Consider the following 27,090-nt stretch of genomic DNA (forward strand, 5'->3'; position numbering starts at 1 on the left):
ACAAACCAGACCATTGTTGTTGACTTTGGTAGTTTCTAAGAGGCTGAAGAGGGCCCTGTTGTTGAAAACAGTGCACACATAGGACACAGAACTTACAAGATTCAACTGAATCTAATCTGAAAGCCTCTTTCCTGAAGTCTAACTTCCATGATAATAGAAAATACTACACAAGCAATAAGTAGCCTTATCAGCCATAACACCTATGAACCACAACAGTGACCAGCATGGCTACCAATGAAGGTGCAGTAAGTGGCAATCACATGTTGGTGGTAATCACAGCTCTCTAGTGGGACCTAGGACTCACTCAAAAGAAGGGAAGTCATACCTGGTATTAGAAACCTAGCCACCTTCCTGGGGCTCGTGAGGTCACAGACTTTAAACCAAATTCACTACTGCTGCTTTGCTATTGCTAGATTAGCACAATTTTTTACTACACCCTAAACCTCATCCTCATTCCCACAAATAAGTGTAGCTATCACCCCACATTTAAAGGTAACCAGCATAGAAAGCCATGACTGGACAGAATGCATAGACCAACACCTGTGGGAAGCTCAGCCCCCATGAATGCATCTAGATCACAGCTCCTGCATCCATGGCTGAGAACATCACTGAAGAGGGATCAGAATGTTGTAAGGGCCAGAATAAGGAAGTCTGCTGAGAAACAGTCTCCCCTAGAAATAGCTGCATAAACAAGACTGTAAGGATGACATTTGCATTTGAAGGAATAAAACAGATAGCCTCTTAGAGATCCGAACTGCACGAAATACATTATTAACTTTATATAAGTTCCACTGTCAAAACAAGGGAGTACTTACATGTACACACACATACACACAAAGAGATGAGAAGAACTGCTAAGCACAGTGTTAATGGTACTTAAATTGGGGTGCAGGATTATAGTCTGTTTCACTTTTTCTCTACTTTTTGAATATCTCAACGTTTTGAGATAGAGAGAATGATAAACAACTTACTTGTAGCACCAAAATCGAGCCTTAACATAGCCTGTGGACTTTGGGTGATGAGACTTGTCAGTGTTGGTTCAACAAGGGGATCTCTGTTGACTCGAGGTATTGACACAAGGTATCAATGGATGGAGGAAGCATGTAGACCTGCTGCACTTCTACTCTGTTTTCTGTAAACTTAAAAATTATATACTTTTTAAAAGTTACTTTGATATAAAAGATATAACTAACTTAAAGGCAAAAAAATAAGGTGTCTTAAGAGTTGAAGATCAAGTTAGGATGAGTGACTTGAGCACATGAGAGATCTGCCAAACTAAGAGATGATGTTGTGACTCCTGCTAGAAGATACCCTGAATCTCAGGAGAATGCTCCCTGAGTTGCAAGCTTTGAAGACCTGGGAACATCAGTTCATTTGTTCTCCTACCCAGGAGAGTAGTCCCTGAGCTTCTGGGAGAAAGAGAGGACATTCAAGAACATTGAGCTGTGTTTACAAATACATGCCTAGCCCTCTGGCTATATCTTCTCTCTCTCTCTCTCTCTCTCTCTCTCTCTCTCTCTCTCTCTCTCTCTCTCTCTCTCTCCTCTTCCAAAACTTTTCTAATGTTTTCTGAAGTAATCCAGATCAGGGACTAATTATCCCCAAGTCCGCCAAGAACTCTGATCAGGCAAATATTTTGGGGAGTTTCTTATGAATCTGTAATTTCTCTTCTTTCTGTCTCTGTGTTTCTATCTCTCTAAGCATGTGTTATATAAATCATGTTATATAGTGACATGTATAATCATATATGAATTAACTATATATACAGTCACATACTCACCGTGTGACTATATAGCTGTACCTATTGAGTACCTATTGATTATTACATTGTCATCATAACTAAAGGACACTGACAAAGTCAAAAGATAAGGCCCAAGGTTGGTTGTTTTCTGTTACTGGCTAGCTGTGTTGCATCCTTCTTGGGTCTCATCTCATTGTTTAAAAAAAAAAATCATAGTGTTGAGCTTGAAGCACTCTGTTCTCAAACCCAGGTATCCATTAGATTTTTAAAAATAAGCCTTCTAGAATCTGCTTTACTCTTCTAAGTAAGTACATCAGGGAGCAGGAGCCCTGGGATGTCTATGTTGAAAGACTCTTACATGTTTGACTTGGACACAGTCAACAAAAATGTGTTTGGGAGCTGCTGGCTTACACATTTATCTCTGGCCTTCCCAGTCTTCTAACAGCAGCTAATTCAAAGGAATCAAAGGGATGCTCAAAGGACTGCAATGCACAGAGATATTTCATCTAAAATCTTGTGGACCTTAAGTGAGGAAATGCTGAATAGAGTCTAGAGTGATAGGCAAGGTAAACATTGGGAGGGGACTGTCATGAGGCTTAGCTGGGGGCTTCAGAGGAGATACATGAACAGCAGACCAGCAAGGCGGCCTTTCTCTAAGATTTACAACACGCCCGGTCTTCAGGTTGATGAAAAATACACCCTTCTCCTGGAAACTGATCTCAAAATTACCCAGTGATGTTAATGTCAAATATGTAAGAACAAGGGATTTTTCTGAAATTTACATGAAAATACACAGTCCCTGATCAACACCTCTGAGTGGTTATTCACATCAGGCATCAAGGTGATATTACAATCAGGATTCAGAGTTGGGCTTCAAATGCTACTGTTACTCTACTCAAAGAAGTATTCAGCATGAAGATAGATGTTACCACTATAACTAACTGAAAGCTAACAATTAAGTTAATAATAACAAACACAAATAGTTCCTAGATCTCAAAGGTTGAGTGCAGTACAACCAACCACTGCAAGAAGGAAAGTGAGACTCTGCAATGACAATTTTGGAATTTTGGTTTCTTTAAGAAGCCCAGAAATATAGAAATATGTTTCTGTTTTAATCCAAGATGTGGCATACGTGACTGCTTCAGATTGTCCACAGCACCTGACTATGATTTGTATTGTGCACTAGCAGACATGTGATTTTTGCCAGCTGCAGATAGCTTCTGCAGTTGTGTGACATTTGGTATTCTGGGGACTTTTTAGAGGATATATAAATCCTAGAGCCCCAAAAGGCAGGGTGGCTTGCTGATTGGTTGCAGTTGTGTACAAAGAAGAAAGAAGAAAAAGAAATTAGATATCCTGACAGCAAAGATTAAACTTGCCCATAGGAACTCAATACCCCTAATCAGCAGAAAGTAGTCTAATGATAACATTGTCCCCTTTCACGTCTAGCCCTTTGTCTCTCCTAACTAGTGTTAGGGAGTTAAAGGGATATAGAAGGGTAGAAGACAGAAGAACCCACAAAGCAGCTAAAGGCCAGCTACAAGAATTCTTGCTTGGGAGGCTCCATCTCTTCACATTCCAGTATGGTTTTACCAAGCTTCCTGCAGTACGTCCTCAACAGGAAAACACTTCACTGTCTTTCCTAAGCCGTTGTTCTCCCGAGAGAGATAGGTTTCAATAGGAGAGGATGGGACCAACATAACCTAAATTGCTGCACCTGACAACTTTCCAAGTGGGGATGGTGGAGTTCATTTTTACATCTCTTCCACTTGAGGCATCCATCCTCCTGCCTTGTTGGTATTGGCTTCTGGCTGGCTTTCTGTATGAGTGTGGCTTGTGGATATTACACTTCACCTGTGCTGGTTGTCATCTTCCCAGATGAATAAACATGAAACATTCAAGCACCACCCATCTTGAATGTAGAGAAGGCCATACTCAGAATGAAGGCAACTGGCAACGGGTCCTTTTGGCAGTGTGTTGCACAGTGGCTTCACTCTCTGCTAACGAATTGATTGGAGGGCCCTCTCAGTCACTCCCCAGATGTAAGGAAATGTTTTGGATCTAGATCTACAAAAGGAAGGAGGCCCTGGCTCACACTGTCCTACAACTCCCACCACAGAATAGGATGGTGGACAGGTAAGCACGTGAGGTAAGATGCGTTAGTCGTGAGCACTTCTGAAGAAATGAGCAGTGGTCTTGTGAAGGATGAGTGACGCGCTTATAGAAGCCCCTGTGAAGTCTTCAGGGCCTCAGCTTTTCTCAACTAACAAGCACCCATATACTGTGGCCAATTCTGAAAATTAGTGGTTTTCTCAAGACTCGGTGTTGAGAAAGTGCCCAGAATCCACTGAACTCCACCTTCATGTACGAACCCTATGCTCCTGCCAAACAAAAAAACAAACAAACAAACAAACAAAACTTTCTGAATTTGGACCTAGACAGGAATGTAAAAAAAAAAAAATCATGTGGACCTTAACTAAACTAGTCAACACTTGGGCATGCAAATCAGAAAAATTAAATATTATAGAGTCTACCTTTGAAGAGTTCTCCATACATTAAAAAAAAAAGCCACAATGTTTATGATTTGCAACATTTCTGTACCAAACTGGGTATCTTGACTATATTTTACAGTGTCATCCACAATGATCCTACAAGTTTGTAGAATTTTCCACAAAGAAAACGTAGGCCTCCTGGGATCATACTTCTTATGGAAGGTTGCTGTCCAAGACTTTAGTGAGCAGAACAGTCTTGGCACAAGTTCAAATTTCTACCCCAAACAGTAATCCTTCTGCTGCTTTGCTATGTTGTACTGGATAGAACAGGAAAAAAGGAGGGCTTTATCCTCACATGTTTCCTTAGGTGCGAAGCAGGGTAGGGATACACAATAGACTCTGGTGACAAAGAGCACTAGCAGCTGACCTCTGACCTCCTTTACTGGCAGGGTCTTGTGTTGCTCTTAGGAGTGTCCAGTTCATCTCCTCAGCTAGAGCACAAGCCATGTGTGGGCAGAGCTGTGCCTCCCCTTCTGAAGCAGAGCAGGTGACAAAATCTGCTGAAAGGAAGAGGAAGCTTGGCATTATGATCTCAGCTTCTCACAGCAGAAACCTGGCCAGTAGACATGATGTGGCAACCCCTGTGACTCAGCTAGAGGGGGAACTGCACTCAGAAGCGATGTCTCTAGAAAACCACCCATCGCCATAAATAATACCTTCTCTAGCCCAACCCACAGACCTTGAGAACTACCAAAGACTCATCAAATTATAAGCAAGGGGAGGATGTATTAATTAGGGCTTTACTATTTTGAACAGACATCATGACCAAGGCAACTCTTATATGAACAACGTTTAATTGGGACTGGCTTATAGGTTCAGAGGTTCAGTCCATTATCATCAAGTTGGGAATATGGCAGCATCCAGGCAGGCATGGTGCAGGAGAAGCTGAGAGTTCTGCATCTTCATCCGAAGCTGCTAGCAGAATACTGGCTTCTAGGCAGCAACCATGAGAATCTTAAGGCCCACCCTCACAGTGACACACCTACTCCAACAAGGCTACACCTACTCTAACAGGTCCACACATTCTCATAGTGCCACTCCCTGGGCCGAGCATATACAACCCATCACATTGGAGAAGTTTGATTGACAGTCTAGCTGTACAATCCAACAACCTGGAGAACTTCAATATGTTCAATTGACATATATCCATTCAGTGCCCACTGCCTACGCTCATGAGGACACACACATACAAACTGATGAGGCCCTTCAGGCAAGCAAAATTTCAGTTATTAAACATGCTCCATGCACCTGGCACGGTGCTAAACATTTTATGTGGGTATTATTAATCTTCATAACAAGTAGATTTCGTAGTGTAATTTAACAGAGAGGAGAGTGGCTTGCCCAAGGTCACACAGGTGGCAACTGGCAGAGCCAAGATTGCCTCATTTCTTCGGGGAACATTTGCTCGTTGCATGTGCTGGCACGGCCCTGGGATCCAACAACAAACAAATGAGGCAGGCTCTAATCTCCGCTGTCTCAAAGAAGACATTTGAGGGAAGGAGAGAGATAATAAACCAGTAAATTAGTAAAGGAACAAGACAACCACAGTGGTTTTAATCGTCACACAAGGTAGCATGATTTGGGACACCCCTCCACGACCACATAGACCTGTCACGGGAATGACAAAGGCACAGCTTGGCCAAGATATTCAGCAGAGCCTTTCAGGGGAAAGGGACAAAGTGTACGGATCCTCCAGACAGAACCATGTCTTTGTACTGAGGGGAGAAAGAAGTCTATCGTCTGTAGAGGTGAACAGCTCAGATGGAAGAGCATCCATAGCACCCTGGCCCCTGAGATTTTACAGCTTTTCCCTGATATTGTATGATATTCATATCATAGGAAACGTTCTAATGTGCAATGTTTTAACATGAAATTGTGTTTTTTTTTTTTTTAATTTTCCGTTTTTTCTTTCTCTCTCGATAAACAAGTTGCCTGGCTCTGATTTCCAAAGAGGCAACAGTCAAAAGGTAAGAAGAAACATATTTCCAAGAGACAACAATGTTGCAGACTTGCAATGAGGCTCATTTGGTTTAGACCTGCCTTGGAATGAGGCATTCAGCAAAAAGAAAATATGTCATAGCCTTTTAACCTGCAGTAAGGATGTACCTTAATTACTTCTGGGAACAGAAGTCTAGCATTACAGTTAAAGCATATACACACAATTAAGATGTGCAGTCTTTCAGTAAACAAATATTTAGTTTTCCTTTGTGGAGAGATAACGAGTGTGATAGGAGAATTTCAAGCGGGGATGATGCAAACTGAAGACCTTTCAAAAAGTCCCTGGATATTTGTGGTGAGTGATCTGTAGGGCCAATGGGTTTAGGGGATGTCATTTCAAATCACAATGCCTCCCATGTTCTCACTATGCATCAACTCACCACACCTTCAGAATTGGCTTGTGGATTATGTCCTAGCAACATCCCCTGTACAACAGGTTTCCCAGTATTCTCTCTATCAAGGTGAATCAGACTTTGACCTAGGATTCCATGGCTCTAAGGTGGAGCTATGGCCTACCACGGAAGACAACTTCTTATGATGACTGACTAAGCACCAGCTGTGTGCCTAACACAGCATGACCCCTAAAGAAAATAAAATTACAATTGCCTCATGTTTTATTGGGGAGAAGCCGAGAAAATGCTTGAAATAATGATTCCCGGTACTCAAAGACGTATGCTCTAAGAGGCAAGGTGCTCAACTACCAGGAATTACAAGAAGAATATGTTTCTGAAGAAAATCAAAGAGTTAGATAAGCTGTCATCCACTCAGGCCTGGAAATAAGTTGACTCTGTCCTGGTGTAGTGTTCTGAAAATACTTTAACAAATTTTTCAGTACTTCTTCAAAAAGTAAAATACCTTTGTCCCCTTCAACTTGAATAGTAATCAATGACCCAGTCCCTAACAACTGAAATATAAACCTTGGGAGAAGATATAGTTGTAACATCTCAGATTCAGTCCCCAAAGGCACTGTGGCTTCCCCCCTCTTGCTAGATTGCTCTTCGGCATGCCAGCCTCCATATTGTCGGTTCATGTAAACAGCCTATGTAGAAACCCACAAAGTAAGCAGAGGTCTCCTTTCCATCACCTGCAAGAAATGGGTCTCTCTTGGCTTCAGCTAACTTTCTGAAAGAGCAACCCTCATTCCCAGTTTGACATCATATAGTTGATGGATGCCGGAATCAACCTCACGCCAGATCCACCCTCCCTCAGAGTGGCTCCCAAATCCCTGACCACACGAACTATAAGACATTGCGCATCTGCCGCAATCAGCTGCGAAGCTGAGGGTGATAGGCTAGGCTGCGGTAGATAATTAATCCAGGTGGTAACGCTCATATAGAGGGAGTAGATGGGAAAAAATAAAGAGCATGAGGGAATGAAGTAAATGACAGACTCCTCATTTTCAAACACATGTTCTAATTCTCTGAAACCTACAAGTGGCAGGTTAGCTGGAGTTAAGTGAAGAAAAACAATCTCTGCCAGTTAATAGCCAGGAGCCAATTTCCCTAAAACCCGGTTAGTAAATTTACCTAGCAACTACCCAGGGTCACTGCGTGCCATCAAGAGAGGTGAATACCAACTAATCTTTCGCTGGAGGGGTTCTAGTGTGCCCAGAATAGAAATACTCCTCCCCATTGCACCCAAGGGCAGTGGAAAAAACCCAGGCTTCTCACGTGCGACCTGCCTTTGTAATTACAACATGGTTGCCAATCATTAAGCACAAACCCCACCTCTCGGGTTCCAGATAAGCATCTTCCTGCATGCACACATGCACAACAGGATTCGTTACCGGGGCTGTGTCCTTCATCTGGGTCACTCATCACAGGAACATGCAATATGCCACGGTCTTAAAGAAATTATTGCCATTTGTGGTTCTAAATAGGGCCACATTATTTTCTACAAGTGTCAATTTTCCCAGCGATATTACATTTTCCAACATTTAGTTTTCTAGCATTCTGCCACGACTATCTGTGCAGATTAGAAAGGTTCTTAACTGTTATCTGTAATAGATTTTGCCTGTAGCAAAATCCATGCAGGCATAATAGAAGAACAAAGTGTACCCTGACGAAATTGCACCCATAATTTCCAGATGCCTGACATTTATTGCTTATTGCTATTAGAATTCAAGTGCCTATTTGTTTTCTACTTTGCTTTTATTCTTGCATCACAACATATAATGGAAAAAAAAAGATATTTTAAATGTTGGGTTAAGTATCACAGATCAACGCGGGGTACGAACATAATCAATACTACTTAAATATACTCCTAGGCGATTAATTTTTAAAGAATCAAATTGTTGTTCCACATCAAAATTCGTAACGATACTGTAAAGGTTGTAACATTCTTTATTATTTAATTAAAAGCAGTGCTTAGCACTCGTGCAGCTAACTGTAACACAAGAGAAAAGGTTCTTGCTTATCCTTACGGGGAAGGACAGTTTACAGTATGCTCTTGATTACGAAATGTTAATTGAGCTACATTGGCCAGTATTCACTTATCATATTAATAGAGGCAATTTCATGAAAGGCTCCAAGAGGACTGTGCATCCATGACGATTGATAGCCAGGGAAAGAGCGTGTAAAGAAAAGCTGTAAGGCCAAGGTGTTGATATGCTTGACTCGGGAGATCATAGAAAAACACATACCCAGCTTCAGGGAAAAAAAAATACAAGAAAATGCATACAATGGGCAGAGGAGATGATGAGAAATAATAGCAGTAAAAAAAAAAAAAAAAAAAAAAAAAGCATACAGTTGACGGATCCAACCTTCACAGGAAAAACATAAACCTGAGTGCTTTCTGATGTCTGGCTTTAAACAGAGACCAGCTAGAATCACAGTGGGCAGATGGCTCTGTCAACTCTGATGGGGCATCTGGCTAGCTGAGGGCACTGCCCCAGTGGTAAGAGCCAACTTATGCTCTTAACAGACAAAAGAGAAAATAAAAGGCGTGGACTTTGCCTGGACTGCAGACTTCATGGACCAGGGTTGAATGGAAGAATGCTAAGGATGCCTAGAGCAGACGACTGGTCTCCATCTCTTGTTACTTTTCTCTTACAACCCTCACATCTTTAGAAACTGTCTGTCGAGTACTGCACCACCTCGGGACTAGCTGATGCAGTGTTTACAGGGCCACATATACTATTATCTTTCTTACAGGTGGCAATGCTGAGGATATAACCTAGAACCTTGGGCAGCCAAGGCAAATTCTCTCTCTATCATTGGGATTTATCTCTAGACAAGGGATATTTCTATTAGCCTTTATATAACACTGAATAGAACTTTAGGAGCTCCATGGGGGTGTCACACCCTGATCTAATCATTTTGTCCAGATACTGGTGACCATTATGGTTAATTTCAAAGATGGTTATCTGGTACAGGAAGCCATGGAGCGCAGGACTGCTTCCTAAAGTGAGTCCAAGAGGGTGCTCTTCTTCTGGAGAGAATCAGCCTGGGAGCCGCTAATAACTGAGCTTCCCTGGCTCAGGATTTACAAATTTGCACACCCCTCTACTGGACCTAGGTTCCCAGCAACCATTCTCAGAAGGGGTGGGGGTAGGGGACAAAGTAAAGAGACACTACTGTTTCCATAAAAGAGCTTATCCAGACCATGGCCGCGTATGAGACAGATTACACAGGGCCCTGAAGATAGGGGAAGAATGTCAAGTGCTGTGGTTTTTCTAGCTGATGTCAGTGTCCTAATAATGTCTTCTCCTTAGTCAGAGGGGGAGGGAGGGAAGCTACGGGTGCAGTGTCTGTTTGGTATACACAAGGGTCCAGGTTCTATACTTAAGACTGCATGACCAAAAAAAAAAAAAGTTTCAAAAGCTGGGTTTATCACAGTGTAATGGCTAGCACCTTGAGATCCAGGTTGGGAGGTAGAAACTAGAGGATCTCTGTGAGACCCAGGATAGTTTGGACCACATAGCAAGTGCTAGGCCAGCCAGGGTTTCATAGTGAGACCCTGTCTGGGTAAAAAAAGAGAGAGAGAGAGAGAGAGAGAGAGAGAGAGAGAGAGAGAGAGACAGAGAGAGAGAGAGAAGGAACAGGAGGAGGAGGAAAAGGAGGAGGAAGAATAGGAAGAGGAAGAAGAGGAAGAGGAGGAGGAGGAAGAGGCAGGATTTGGTAGAGCCTTCCATTATTACCAGCATTCAGGAGGCTGGACAGGAAGAAGTCAAGTCCAAGACTTGCCTGAGCTACACAGTAAAACTCTGTTTCAGAGTTTAAAAAGAAAGAAAGGGAAAAAACAAAACAAAACAACAACAACAACAAAAACCAAACTCCAAGGATTTACATACCTTCTCGGTGTCTCACCTCCTTCCAGTTCCGTCATTTTTGAGTAACTGTGTCCTAGTGTCCTAGCAGACACTAGAGCCACCATGATCTTACCTCCTGTTATAAACAATACATACACGTGGTCTTAAAATATGAGAGTAAATAAAGGTATAAAGTCAAGAGTCCTCCACCATGAGAAAACCCACAGAATAAGCTAACCTAAGTCCAAAAGGGCTCACAGAGACTGAACAGCCAACCAGGAAGCCTGCACGGGACTGACCTAGGCCCTCCACATCCATGTTACACTTATGTACCTTGATCTTCATGTGGGACCCCTAAAAGCAGGAGCAGGTGATGTCTCCGACTCTGTTGTCTGCCTTTGGGACCCTTTCCTCTTACTGGGCTACCTTAACGGGTCTAACTGCAACTTGCTATGCCATGGTTGTTTGATCTCCATGGGAGGCTCTTCCCTTTTCTGAAGAGAAAGGAAGGAGAAGTGGATGGGGAGGACTGGAGGTGGGAAGAGGGACTCAGAGAAGAGAAGGGAGGAGGAACTGTGGTCAGAATGTAAAATGCATTAATTAATTAGTTAATTAATTAATTTTTGATTTTTAGTTTAAATAAGTACGATCATGGGGAATTTCCTATTGCTTGAGTATGTATGTATTTATTTATTTGTTTGTTTTACTTGATCATGCATGGTGGGAGTCCTCCAAGGCTGCTTTTCCCTCTCTGATGCACTGCTTTTGACAGTCAGGTGGATCTGCCTTTTCAGGAAGATCTGATTGATGGATATGTGGGCTATCACAAATGGTTTGGTGTTAACACTCTCGGTTAAACGAGCAAACTCTTACATATGCATTGGAACCTGTTTATAAGACTATGCACATTATGAATTCCTATATCTGGGATTTCTAAGTCAGGAGATATTCAGTTTCAATTGTAGGAAATATTGCTAAATACCTCTTCAAAATGGCCTTAGCAGCTTCAACTTCTGTCAAAAGTTGTGACCATGTCTCATCAGTCTGGTAAGGGCAGCCATCTGTCTTGGTCAGTTTTTGTGGTTTTAATTGCAGAGTACGGCTGACATCTTCTTATAGGAGGATTGCAATTTGTATTTCTTAAATTCCTTCTTTTCTCTGTGTATGTTTTTGCTGGTTTGTAAGGGGCAGGTCTTTCTGTATCATCCAGTTTGGCCTTGAACTTGAACTTGTGCTGCCTCAGCCTCCTCACTATAGCCACAATCAGACACACTTCTTTTTAAATGAACCTGTGAGAACTCAGGAAGATGCTAGTACAGAACCTCCATCCGGGATGTCCCTGGAATTATTACTTAGGGGTTCCCCAGGCTTGCAAAAGTCCAAGTGCAGTGAGCTGCATCAAGAGTTTACATTTCCAACACACACGAGGCTGAGATCTTACAAATACAGTAGGAACCAGCAGTTTCTCCATTCCCCTTAACTCATGAAACACAAGAGTAGGTAGAGTCACCGCAAAAGAGATTTAATGTCCGGAGAGAGGAGAGGTCTGACCACAGAGAGATGGCGGATGGCTTTGCAGATTACTCTTGGGGTGCTCCCCACAGCATGCTTGAAAGAGAAAAGTGGATGCTAAGTCTGTGCTTTACCTGGGCTTCCAAACACTGCCACTGCTCAGAAGCAATTCTTTTCATGTGTTTAAGGAGTGGGTGTGACTAGATGGTGGCCCTGAAATCAGATGACACCTCCGGCAGGTGCAAGAAAACAGCTGTGGCTCATTTACAGTTCCCCACCTGTAATTAAAGGCCTTTCATCCCTTCTTACTGCCAACCATGTATGACAAGCTCCTGCAGAGTTTTCACATGATTTCAGCACCTGGGCCCTTCCTAGACCCACTGAGGCAGGAATCAACTATTGATATTATTTTTTATGTTGCTTCCCCTCCCCCAAGACTGTATGTAACATGAACACAAATGTGTGAACCTCTTTATTAGGGACAATGTATTAGGATTAGCTGAATTCTCAAGGCCTTCCTGAAGACATTAGCTAATCCAGGGACCACTCTCCTGAAGCCTCGGGAGTATGCTTTTTTTTTTTTTCAACACCCTGTAAAAGCTGTATTTGGCACAATATCTATTATGAAGACACACACGTATGCAAAAACAAACAAACAAACAACAACAAAACAGCCATGAGGGACACAATGAAACATTCCAGATCCAAATACCTCAGGGTCCCTGAAACAATGAGTATAAAATCAAAATAAAAACGTCTGTATTCCTACTAATGGAAATTGAAAGTGAAAGTCAGTTCAGCAATTTAAGAGTCTTTGAAATGGGTTTATGTACTGGCCCACATGTTCCATTTTCAAAAACCATGCGCTGGGAGAAAGATGGAGGCCTTGGTGAGAAATGTCTGGAAGCATCCATTGTTTCTCACTGAGCATTGCAGTTAGTTCCTCTAATGAGAATTCTCTCAAGTTAAACTTCACAGTGGAGCACTAAATAACCATTTAAACTAACACATTAAAAGGCTAATCTACTGATGTTGAATGGGTAGCATAAAAATGATCAAGACATATTTTCAGTAAAATGAAAAGTTGTATATGTAATAAAATCCCACTATTTTATAAATGACATAATAGCACTTTATTATCAGTTTTGGGGTTTTTGTTTGTTTGTTTGATTTGGTTTGTTTTTTTTTTTTTTTGTATTCATTTTGGGTTTTTTTGATCAGGGGGTAGGTGCTGGTTGTACACATCTGGTATCCTAGTAATTGGGACGCTGAGACAGGAGGATTACTAAGTTTAAAACTAACCTATGTTACCTGATAAGTTTTAGGCTAATCTAGGCTCCAGAGTAAGACTCTGTCTTAGTACATACACAAACAAATAAACAACAACAATAAAGAAATACAAAGCAAAAACAAATGAAGAAGAGTCTCATTCCAGTTATAGTTTGACCACTTTGTGAATGCCACCCGTCATCTTTACAACCCCAGGATGTTATTTTGTGCCACTTCATTTTAAAAATGAAACCACTGGGACTCATAGAGGTCAATGATATACTCAAGGATCACACAGCAGTCAATAGCACAGCTGGGCATTCAACCTCACAACTACAGAGAGCATTGCCCAGTCTGAACAAAGGGCAAGAAGACTGAGTCTCTGAAGCCACCCAGGCCTTGGCTGGGAGGATATTTTCTCTGCTTCTATACACACAGGGTGCAAATGAGCAAACCTGCATAAGGACAAGAAGTGTAGAGGAACTCTACTGGGCAAAAGTTCTCCCCAGTTGGAGGGAAACTGAGCAAGCTTTGATGAGAGAAGCCTCTCTCTGCAGAGGGCAGCTGTAACTGCAGAGACATGGCAAAGTGCTGAGAATAGGGTACAGTCAAAACCCCAGCCCTGAAAGCAGCATCTGTGTCCTCCCCTTTCCCCCAAGACTCAGAGAACATGGTGGAAGAGGAGGCGGAGAGGGTGTAAGAGGGTGAGGAAGGGGTAGTGTTGTAGAATGCTGTCTTCCTGGCAAGGTAAGGCCAAAACTCTCGAACTCAGAAAAGCTGGGATTATCTGCTTAATATCTGCCCAAGATCAGCATCCCATCATTGCAGAGTGCATCATGTGGGGAGGGGTATTCATGGGGGACCCCACTTCCAGAGGATCTGTAGACAGTGGTTGCTGAAGGTGGAGGTCACGTGGTCTTCAGTGGTGTAGCCACTGGAAATGTGCTCATGGTCCTGTGACCCTAAGGAGACTCACTGGGACAACACGAGGAAGCAGGGTAGAAAGGAAACTAAGGTTGGGAAGAAGTCAACAGGAGTGAGAGAAAGACAAGGGATGGGGTATATGATCAGAAGGCATATGTACATGCACAAAAACATCAATATGAATCACATTTTGTGCATAATTAACGTGTGCTAATTAGCATTGATTATATTGCTATAATATAGGCTTATTGTATTAATATTACTATATTAATTAATTATGCAATAAATTATAATATTAATGTATGCTAATAAACACATCACCAATAAAAACAAAGTAATTGTGAGCAAAGTAGAGAAGGGCAAAGAAGCCAGTAAGAGCAGAGACTGGGAGACCGGGTAAGGTTAGGTAGCTACTGCTTATACCATGACATAAAGAGGAGGGTGTTTAAAGAGGGGTTCTCCATTACCCCTCCCTGTCTGCAAAGGCTGATAAGCGCGCATGACTAGGCAAAGTCCAGACAGCCGGAGCACTCTACTTATTGGTAGAGAAATGAGAGTCTCTCCTGATGAGGGAGGTTTCATTCGTGCCCCAAGATGCTGAAGGACCATGATGCACTGCTCTGCCAGTGAAGTCACTTTCCTCTGGGGTCACTAGTTGAATGGAGCATATACTCTTGTACCTGACCCCATTGCTCTTCCTTCTTGCCCCCTCCCTTGGACCTTCTGGCTTCCTGTGGCCATGAACATCCCTACCCCCACTTGCCATGCACTACCGTGCCCCAACCAATGATGTGAGATTGGAATCTCCTCCGCACACCAAAGCTTCAGTGGTAGAACTGCTTGGCAAAGAAAACTGTTCGTCCCGGGTTAGGGAATTTACATGAAAGGAAACCCAGATATGAGGGCCCCTTTCAGAAGCACAGTCATTCAAGTCAATGTAGCACGTTCAAACCATCACCTAATAAAAATGCTGTCAGGATCAGCACCTGATTTATAGCTGATATGTAAATGTGTGCTTCTGAAGTAATAGACGGTACTAAAAGGAGAAGGTAAAATGGGCTCCATTCAGTATTTGATGTATCTCCATTTTATTCTCTCTTCTGGGTTGTGTTTTTAAAAAGACCCTTCATGTCTTCATACACTCCCTTCCTTCATTACCGACAAAATGGGGTTCGATAAACAAGGCTTCCCCCTGCATTTGCTTCTTTTCACGCAAGCACTCAATATTTTCACAAGCTCACACTTAGAACTGTAGCACAGGACTACATCTGAGCCAAGAAGTGACTGTCCTCGCCATCATTCCTCGGCCAGAACTCTGAAATTAATGAGTTTAATAGCAATTTTTTTTCTCCCCTGGACACTAACCCCTTTCTCTCTCTAGATATAACATATGATATCTGAGACTCGTAAGGAAATTATGCATGGGCATGGACCCGAACGAAAACCTCACTGTGGAAACTGCTTTGCCCACAGTAAGGACTCCTGTAACTTTCTGCCTCCTCATTATTACAGAGCATAATTCATTCTTCCCTAAGTTCAAGTTGCATACTACGGCACGTTAATGTTGGTCCTCCTTTATAGCAACCTATCATGTGGTTAGCATTCTCATTTATAAGCTAAATTACTTTTATTTCTCCAGCCATTTCGCCTAACTACTTTGAATCAAACGGCAAAATGATTCCATATCCCCAAATTGCTGAAATATACTCTAGCAAGAGTTGGCTGGAGTATATCATCCATTGGCAAGTGGATATTCGTCTCTGGGGACGGCGCTCCTCCTGAATCTGTACCGCCATGTTTTGTCAAAGGGTCCCCCCTGCATTTAGATGTGGTCCTAGAAGTACGTAGAACTGAAGACCAACCTTTCCCCATATAAATTGACAGGCAGACATATTTTAAAGGGGGAGGAGCCAAAGGGGTTCCCACTTATTCTAAGACAAATATTAGCCTTTGAAAGGCTGCTGCCTGCCTGTCTGTCCTTGTCTTGTATCATTTGGATGTGACCAACAGTCACAGTGCAACAGTGGCCTCCTTACCATCCCTTAATGAAACATGTCTTTTGTGTGTTCTGGGAGTTTTCCTCTTTGCCCACTGCCTTGACTCTCCTTTCAAATTCCAGTTCAGTCATGGGTTCTTCAAAGCTGTTACCCAGCCTCCTCCATCAGACCAGTATAGAAACTTGAGCAGAATGATTAACTGAAATGTGTTTGACACACATACCACTATCTGCCTTTTTCTCACACTTCAGGTCTACGATTTTTGTTTTTCCTTACCTTATCAACCTTTGTAGACTGGAAAGCAAAAGTGCCTTTGAAAGCAGTACAGTCCCAGGGACGAGGGAGCCTTGGCATCTTAGAGGAGATGAATGGAAGTGAGTGAAAATAAACAAAAGCAGGAGAAACCCTCTAGAGGAGAGGCTTCTGCTCCTAGGCACCCCCAAAGAGATGGGATTACACTCAAAGGTACTTTCACAGTATTTCTCAGATTTCCCTATGAAGCCAATAGCAGCATATCTCTTGCTCTTTGAGACATGCCTGCAACTGATGACAATCAGTTATGGAAATCAAAAGACTCTTGTAATTATTCAGGTATGTTAGAACAGCCTGGGTCTAAGATGACCACCAAGCAGAGGTGGCTCCAGTCTGGGTGGAAATAGATCTTCGTAGCTGCCCAGACAAGAACCAAGATGAATTGAAATGGAGCATGCACTAGGTTTTTACATGTCAAGTTTAAGAATTATTGTTTAAATTTATTATTTTTTAATTCTCTTCTAACTTTTAATTTTTTTCTATGTGTGTATGTGTGCATGTGTGTGTGTGTGTGTGTGTGTGTGTGTGTGTGTGTGTGTGCATGTGAGTGCAAGTGCCCCAGGAAGGCCAGAAGGGGGCATCAGAACTCCTAGAGCAGATACAAGCTGTTTTAAGACACCCCGTGTAGGTGCTGGGAATGGAGCTCTAGTCCTTGCCAAGAGCAGTAAGAAAGCTTAATTTCAGAGCCAAACCCATCCCTCTGTTCTACCTTTTAACTTTCTCATGTTTTAAACTTTTTGAGTGAATGATTTCCCCCCCTCCCCGATGCCTTTCTCCTCCTCCCATCTCTGAACTCCACAAAACAATGTTTGCATCCCAGAGTTGAGTACAGAGCCCGCCACATCATGGATATGTATACATTGCATTCTCAGATGTCACTGCACACAACCAAATGCATAGCTCTTCTGTGAATACTCAAGACAACAGTTCTCAACCTGTGGATCATGACCCTTTCGGCAACTCTCTATCTATCTAAAATAAAATAAAATAAAATAAAATAAAATAAAATAAAATAAAATCTATACCACTTTTTATAACAGTATCAAAATTACAGCTATAAATTAGCAACAAAAATAACTGTATGGTTGGGGGTCACCACAATGTGAGGAATTGTATTAAAGGGTCAGAGCATTAGAAAGGTTGAGCACCACTCATTTAGAGAAACACTTAGGTAAGTGTCTACCATCATTGAAGGCATAGGGAAATGTCATCTTCTCAGGAAATCTCCTTTGTTTGTCTTTATCCAATTTTGCCCATACCTCTATCAGAGGCAAATACTAGTATGATTTGTGGCCTTGCCCACTTTGTTGTCTGTCCTGTAACACCATGTAAATGGAGCCATACACTACACTATACTACACTACACACACACACACACACACACACAGAGAGAGAGAGAGAGAGAGAGAGAGAGAGAGAGAGAGAGAGAGAGAGAGAGACATCAACTTTGTGGTAAATAGGCAAAAGTAAAATTGCTGAATCATAAGGGTTGGTATATACTCAACATTGCACTATACCGTCAGATTGTTTTATAATTTTATATTTTATCTATCAAATACATGAACAGCTTAGTTGTTATGTATCCTTCAAGACTGTCTATTTTCAATTGTCTAAATTTTTAGTGAGCACACAGTAGTTTCTTATGTTTTTCATATAAACTTGCCAACAGGTTTACAGCGTTGAACATCTGTTCATGTGCTTAGTAGCATTAACACATCCTCTGAAGGCCTGTCTCGTCTTTGTCTGTTATATATTGGGTCATCTATCTCTGTGTTTTTCATTTCCTGGACATCACATATTCTGTATACGAGTACACTGTTACACACGGAGTTCCTTTACAAGCCACTGTGGATCTTGGCTTCAGTCTACAGTTGAGCATTCTCAGTTCTGCGATGGCAACTATTCATAGTGAGATTTTACAGTTTCGATGACACCATGCTTATTCATTTCTTTATAGTTTACATTTGATGTTTTATCTAAAAAAATGTCTTTTCCTGTCCAGCCAGGTCATCAAAACTCTCCACCTGAAACTTTTGCAGCTCAGTTTTTGCATATTGCTCTGCTTACAATGAAATTGTGCATATGGCGGGAACCATGCATTGAAGGTCAGTTATCAACCTGTATTGACAGGCAGCTATTTAATGCCATTTGTTGAAAAGGTGTTCCCAGCACCTTTAAACTGACTGGCGTTTGCTTCAAAAATCAATTGACTGTGCTGTCTTTTCTGGAACGTTCTTTCTTATTTGATTGAACTACTTATCTGTCTCTTTGTCAGTAACTACTGTGCTGTCTTGGCTACTACAGAATTATAGTAAGTCTTAAAATAAGGTGGAATAAATCTTCCAAATCACTTCTTCTCAGTGTGATTTTTGACTATCTGGGATTTTTTTTTTTTTTTTACATTTGTGTGTAAATTTTAGTAACAGCTTATCTATCCCTATCAAAAAAGCATGACAGATTTGTGATTGGAATTATATTCAATCTTTATCAATTAATTTACTATCTTTACAATGTTGAGTCTTCCTACACGAGCAAATAAACCGTTTTTCATTTAAGTCTCCATTTTCCTCATAGTAATTTATAGATTTAAATGTAGGGATGTTTTCATTCATTTTATTTCTAGAAACATATTGATTTGAGTTTGAAAAGTTTTTGGTGGTGGTGGTGGTAGTTGAGGCGTGTGTGTGTGTGTGTGTGTGTGTGTATGTGCACACGCACGAGTGCGCACATCTATGGGGTATGCATTTGTATGTGTGTGTATGTAAGTATAGGCCCCATGATGAACCTATGAAGGTCAAAAAAAAACAACTTTAAGGAATTGGCCCTACCATATTTATTGAGGCTATGTCTCTCTTGTTTCTGCCAGGCTGTGTACTTCTGGCAAGCTGGCCCTCAAACTTCTAGTCACTTCTGTCTCTTTTACCTTGCTATAGGAATGCTAGGGTTTACAAGTGTGTGCTCCAACACTGGCTTCTTGTGTGGATTCTGGGACTCAAACTCAGGGCCTCAGGTCTGCATGGCCAGCCTGCTTTTCCCCACTGAGCCAGGACTGCAGTCCCACATTTGCTGTTCTTATGCTTCTACTAGTTACTGTGCTCATGGCTGTGACAAGTCACAACAGTGACAGAAACAACTGAAGGGAGGACTTATTTTTGTTCCTGGTTTGTGGGGTTGGTGTCCACGGTCACTTGGTCCAGTGTCCTTAGAGAGAATATCCTGTATTCAGACTTGTGTTGTCTTCTGTTCACTGAGAAGGCAGTCTTGAGGTTTCCGACTCTGGTTGTGGATTGTTCGGTTTCTCTTTGTTCTTTCTAGTCTTGTGGTGGCACTTTTATCCACTATTAGTATAGACTTCAGATTACTGTGACTTCTCGAAAAAGTTGCCAAAAGATCATGGAATGCCTTTTTTTGTGTGTGTTTATGTTTTGAAGTTCATTTGGTCTGATATTCACATACATCAGTTTCTTATGACTCGGTGTTAAACAAACAACTGCAGGCCAGGGTTGGATGGCACTGGGGTAAGAAAACTGCTGGTGTAGCCCTAGAGTCCAAAGTCCAGAAACACAAGACATTGAACGTCTGAAGCTAGAAGCCTCAGCTTCCAAATCAGAAGAGAATTCAGCCTTCCTTTGCCATTGTTTTGTCCTTTTGGAATCTGACAAATTGGAGTATGCAAACCACACTGTTTAGAACACTTCCTTACTAAATGTTCAAATTCAACTGAACCATCTTCACAGACATTTAGCTCTCAGATCTTCTCTTCCCCCAGATGACACATAAAATCACGGTGTATGTACATGTGTTTGTTCACGTTTGTTTACATGTATATATGTGTCTACATGTGTATATGTGTTTGTGCATGTTTATACAGTTATAGATGTATATACATGTGTATATGTGTTTGTGCATATTTGTATACATGTATGTATGTATGTGTATATATGTCTATATGAGTATGCACCTGTACATATATGTGTGTACCTATGTGTTTGTTCAGCGTATGTGTGTACAAGTGTGCATGTGAGCATTCATGTGTGTTCACATGTATATGTGTTTATGCGTGTGTACATGTGTGCACATGTATGTCTGTCAGTGTGTGCTGTGTATATACATATGTATATATGTATCTGTGTGTCTAGGTGTATACTTATGTGTTTGTCCAGTGCATACACGCATATATATACATGTATGCTTGTTTCTATGTGTACATATGTTTATATGTGTGTGTACAGGCCCATGCACCTGTTTTTTTACTGCTGCACCAAGGACTCATGATCCATACTTATTAGACGAGTCAATGTAGTGTTATCCTGCACACACCTACAATCCACTCAACCAGTCCTTCATGGCAGACCACCATGTGCTCTCACAGAACCAAGATCAATAGAATGCTGGTGGAGGGAAGTGTGTGGAACTCGGCTGTACATTGTGACACTGCAGGTTCCTGCCCTGACTCTGTTACAATCGCCCCTTGGTTTGGTTGCATTTCTGCTTTGTCTTCAGTTCAGATATCTATCCATCTCACACCCACATGTCTTCTTTGACTCTGCTGCCAGATTTGCCTTTGACCATTTAAAGCTCTGCAGGGGCCTTGCTCCCATCGAAAACCCAAGACTCAAGCTCTCAATCATCTTGTTCTGATGATTTCATTTGACTACAGCTCTCAGAAGCCTGGAGGAGTGGTGTAACTTGCTGTTGAGAGAAAAACTGAAACAATGTTCTTACCCTCACCAAAATCTGTACAATCCAAGAAAAAGAGAGGTAAACAGAAAACCCCAACAAGGAGAGGCTCCTGGAGTGTGAAGCATGTGTGTGTGAAACAAACTAGAACCATATATCAGGGTTACTAATGATAGCTTGGCTTTTCACTCCTTTCTAAATTTCTGGTGTCATATGTGCCGTGCAGAGGGTGTTTGTGATAGCTACTTTCACCATGCTTCTATTTCTCCTCTGTCTTTGAGTTAAGAATTATGTGACCAGATTTGCATGGCCTCCTGAAAAGCCGGCCGATGCTGTTGTTCATAAAAACAGGAACAGGTACATAGTATCTGCTTAAAAGGATCCGGCAGCTAGAACTCAAAATGCCCACCATTAAGAGCTTCCTCATCCCATTGGGGAACAAGGGCTTCATGTGCAGGGAAGAGGGTTTGCTCCTGAGAACAAAGTATGTCTTGTGAATGGTTCTCACTAGCCTGCAGAAAGGCTGCTTACAACATAGAAAATAAGATGTCCCTGAGGACCTTGGCAAATGGAGGACCCTTGGGTATGGACTGATTCTGTCTCACCAGCCCTCTGTATACACATGTGTGGATTACCACCAAACATCCTTTCCTCTGGGAAAACCTGTTCTCCAGAGCCTTCACTGCGTGTGGTGTCTCAGGGTGCCAACAACTCTGATTTGTTTCTGAAAAATCAGAATAGTTCCCCAAAACCCACAATACAAACATTTACTCTTGCAAACCTGGAATGACAGAGGCAGTTGCTGAAGACAGTGCACAGTATCCATTTGAGATGGCCACATGCTCTGCATTTAGTTCACCTCAGACTACTTGACTCCCTGTGTCCATCGCTCGCTGAGTGTTGAAGGTTTTGAATTCTTGCCATTCTTGAGATCTTGGAATCCATGTTCGACCTTCATCAGGCTTATGAGTCCATCCTGCCTTGCTGAAGAGAGAGAGAAACAGAGAGAGACAGAGAGAGACAGACAGAGAGACAGAGAGAGAGAGAAACAGAAAGAGAGAAACAGAGAGAGAAAGAAAGAATAGCACTTTAGTGGTACCAACATTGCCATGATGGAGACATTTTAAAATGGGACCCAAAGCAGGATTGCCTTGAGCTTAAAGAATTCTTCCACTTCTGGCTCAAATGACCCATCTGAAATTTGGCTCCATATCTCCTTAGCATTTCCTTTAAGGCTTGGCAGTAGCAGGAACTTCCCTATGAATCATCTCACCTGCCGCCCTCTTCGCCCTGATCCACCTGAATCTGAGGGGTTCAGGATAGCAACCCGACGTAGAGCCCAATACCAACTCACGGCAGCTGCTGGCTGAGTGGCAGACCTGCTTGAGACAAGACATATGACCTAGACAGATTTCTGAAAATCCACAAAACCAGCCAAAATGGAGCTCTTACCAGAAGTTCTGGAACCTTTGAGAAATGTAGTGATTAGGTAGACTTTGAGGGCTCTAAGCTGGCCCTACTTCTGCTAGAGTTTTCTATTCCTGACTGTAACTAACCACCATAAGATGCCACCATCAGGGGCCTAGCTACCAGCTGCCGGGTCTTTCCCCACCATGATGATGGTATCCCTTCAAATCATTAGTCAAAAATAAATCTTCTCTCTCTGTCTCCCTCCCTCCCTCACTCCCTCTCCCCCCTCTCAAGTTGCTTCTGTCAGGTAATTTGATGAGAGCAGTTATGTTCATTAGATCTCCAAAAGAATTACTGACCAGAGATCGCTTTAAAACCGTAATTCAAAGCCTGTCTCCATATTCCTAATTTCTCCCACAGAACCCATTGGAGTTATTTCTCGTGTTTTATTGTCCTTACTTGTGTTTATTTATGTAGTGGATAAAAGTATAATGATTCTGCCTTAATAACTCTAAAACGTTAGGTATTTAAAACAACAAATGTATAATTCCATATAAGGTCCATTATGAGTCTCTTAGATGTCCTCTTGGGCTGCTAGCTTCCATTTGAAAAAATGCTGTAATTTCACAGTAGAGGACCCTTCCATAATCGGCAAGATGAGAAGAGAGGTCCAGAGACTCTAATAACAAGCTATCGGCTTCTTCCTAGAAGCAACAACAATGGCTGTCTTCTATTCCATTGCATGGGCAAAGCAGGTAACACATTCTTATCTGACTTAAACGAGGGCAGGGAAATTCAACTCTTCCATGTTGCTTAGAGAAGAGAACTGAAAACATCAGTGAGCAGCACCCATACCAACTTTGGTGTGTCTCCTCCGCTTACCTTATTTACTCCTCAGGAGAGTGTAAGGGTGAGCTGAGGAACCAGGGAGAGTGGTATTTTGAAGGCAAGCTGTATGCTAAAGACAAAAACCATTGTGTATAATCATGGCACTCTCTTTGGCAACGTATTGCTCTTGTGAGCATAGACTTAGAAATCTGCGTCTATGTGCACATTAAAGGTGAACAAGGACAATAAGAGGATGAGTCATGAGAGAAAGATTGTTTTCAGTCTCTGAAAAGATAATGTCTACAAATAAAAAAGGGAAGAAAGCGATGGGGTTGAATTAGCACCAGAGGTGACAGATTAAACTCCCAAATGAGATAGATGTAATAATAGTTACAGACATGTGTCTATACAGTGATTAGTGTAGACTTAGAGTAGCATATGCATTGATGTATTATCTATGATTACATATAATACATATATATGTATACATGTATATGATCTTCTAGTTTTCCCACTCAGAATATGTTACAAGCAGAGGCAATCCAGATAGCAATGAGTACACCCAGATTCCAGACCTTGGTTTCTAGACACTATTATTTGTTGAAGGGGCTCCTAGAGAAACAATTGATTTTAGGGACTAGACACAGAAATCACAAGATTTTTTTGGCCACCATACAGTCTCAGAAGTAAAGGGGTGTCCAAAACACAATATCAGAGAAACTGTGTCCAAACAACAAAAGAACCAATCCCAAAGGACTCCCAAAGTCCATGTCTGAGCAACTTAAGGACCAAAGTCAGATAGATTCTGCTGTACCACAGAGTGTATGGCACATATACTTGAGTCAGTACAGATGTAAGTAACAACTTGAATAGGTAAATACATGGAGACAAGTGAGACACCGTCCCAAGTGAAGTACCCTCTCTCTGAGTGTGAGCTAGATTTAGTTACTTACTTACAAATTACAGGCTATGAGATGGGGGAAAACAGCAGACAATATATCAGATACGTGAAGCAGGGGGCAAACATTAACACCACCACCGACGGATCAATAAGATAGAACATGATAGAATAATATATGATTCATACAGCAGAGCATATCACATAAGGAAAGATTAAAATCTCACTCCCAGTTGTGAAATTGCCTTCCCTCAGAGACTCTGGGAGACTCCGAATCTCTCTAGGTCTCTGGTTCCTCAGCTATAAGATGAGAGAAATAACAGATCTCTTCCATAGGATGACTGCTTATGAATCCATGTGATAACTGGATCCTGTGAAGTAGAACCTTCCACAGTGCTCAGTAGGTATGGTATGCGTTGTTTAATGATTGAGATGTTTTCTGAGGAACTGGGAATTGGACAATTTTGTTGCGCTGACATCATCAAGCATACCTTATACAAACCTAGCCAATACAGTGTGGTTACTGTATGTGGTCTCCTGTCGTGTCCAAGAGACCCAGTAAGTATGGCATGTATGAAGCAATGCCTAGGGTGACACAACATATTGTTTTGCTTTTTTCTTAATGAGCAGGGAGGTATGCTAAAGTGATGATTAAAAACATAGTATGGTAAGTATTTAAGCCAGTGGCAGAGTTATTTATGGGCCACTGCATATTGTACACAGCCAGCTGTGTTCTACTTATACACATCAGGCAGAGGAGAGGTTACTCTACAGCAGGGGCCCTGTACTCAAGCAGTAAAGGTGTTGCACTATGCTACAAGGTTCCTACTACTATAACACCCTTAGGTGGAAGAAACTTTGTAATTGAGCAGTCTCTCTGTGGGACCACCTTTGTATACTCTGCTTGTTACATTCCAACTTCCAGGATTTGGAAAACCCTCAACATGCCTGAGCACATCACTTGGTCCTGATGGGATTGTTTTCATGCTCTAAGCAATTGTTTCAGAGGGCAGTCATTACATCTGGCAACTCCTGGTGTGAGATGATCCAGGTGTCCCTGTGTCACCTAAGCCTAGGTATCTACTCCTCCAACTAAATATGAAAGTGAGCCTTTGAGATACAGAGCAAGGTATGATTAGCTGCATGGTGGATACTTTTTAGCCACTTTGAGTTTCTTTGTTAGTAAAATGGGTACAATATCATTATACGTCTCAATGGTCATTCAACAATCCACTCAATAAACTGCCTGACACATAATAAATGGTCAATAAATGTTGGCTAGTATGCAGGATAACAAAAAAGGGGTGGGGGAGGGCTAGCTGCTAGTCTGGAGAAATTCTCCTTGATAAAAAGTGCACAGAAAACCCTTCTCCCAACCTAGCTAATAGAGTTCCTGGAGTCTATACAAACCTCGGTGGTGAAATGGGAGACAAAGGCCCCTAATCAACCATGTTGTTTGGGTGGGGCTGGGAAGGAGCCTGGAATCCTGGCCTTGGCATTTGGGTCTACTGCCTTTGAAACAGCTGCTCCTCCATTGCCTGCCACTCACAGGCAGGATGGGTCAGGGGAGGTACATCTGAATGGGTGACCCCTGGGACCTAAAGGTCAGACACAGGCTGGGAAGGGGAGGAAGCCAACGAGCAGCAGCTGCTGTTTGCTGAACTGGGTCCTCAGGGGATTGCTTGTTTAAGTTTCAATAAAGTGATCTTAATTTGGTTGATCTATATTCTATGTTTAGGGTTTTTTTTTTTTTTCCAGAAAAGATTAAAACTGCAGTTTATTTCAGGAAAGCCCTTGCCCTCCCCAGAGGTTGTTAATATCGATATAAATGCTTGGTGATTTAGTCTGATTCGAGAACAATTGTTAGGGGTCACAGATCTAACCAGACAATCACCACATCAACTGCGAGACACTATCTTCTGCTTTTGTTCCTGGTATATTTTGCTTTACTCATTTAAACAAATGTAGAATCACACAATTCAATCCCCCCATCTACCAGGGAACTTCTCCCTATGTTTTATCTCCAAATAATGCAAAAAAAAAAGCAGTAGTTTTCTCTCTTTCCAAGTTTGCTATTTCGGAACCTTCCAAAAAATCTTATGTCCAAGCAGGCTAGTATGTGATTATACACAATGCCTGTTCATTTCCTGCCAGTCTGTTTTAACAAAGAACATATCTAAATCACCATGAAAGTAATGATAACTGCTTTTTTTTTTTTTTTTTGCTTTCCCGTGTTAAGAAAGTTAATATAATGCCATTTAAAGTACATGAATGTTTTATTATCAACATCTGCATTCATTAAATTAAAAAAGCACTTGGGGTTCTTAAAAGCATCTATCCTATGTGTCCTATACAATAACTAAAAGGAATGGGGTGGCCTTATCCATTGGTACCAAAGAATCTACTAAAAAGAAATGAGTGCCTAAATAATGCATCGTATGATGATACTGTTTATTAAAATACTGACACTGAGTACTCTAAATCCACTAGGTGTCTACATGAAAGTATCTAACCTTCTCTAAAAAATGATATATCAAATCAAGAACAAAGAGAACGGGAACAAAAGGAACGTGGGTCAGGGCTGGATGATCGAAGGGGCCATTTGTGGAGGACACACTGAACTGGAACAGCCCATTCGAAGGCACTTACTGTTGGGAGCTGGCATCCATCTGATGCCCCAGTACATGGGCCCACTGTTATTGGGTATTTGAGTATCATCC

This window comes from Arvicanthis niloticus, chromosome 18 (assembly GCF_011762505.2).
Source record: "Arvicanthis niloticus isolate mArvNil1 chromosome 18, mArvNil1.pat.X, whole genome shotgun sequence".
In the NCBI taxonomy this organism is placed as follows: domain Eukaryota; kingdom Metazoa; phylum Chordata; class Mammalia; order Rodentia; family Muridae; genus Arvicanthis; species Arvicanthis niloticus.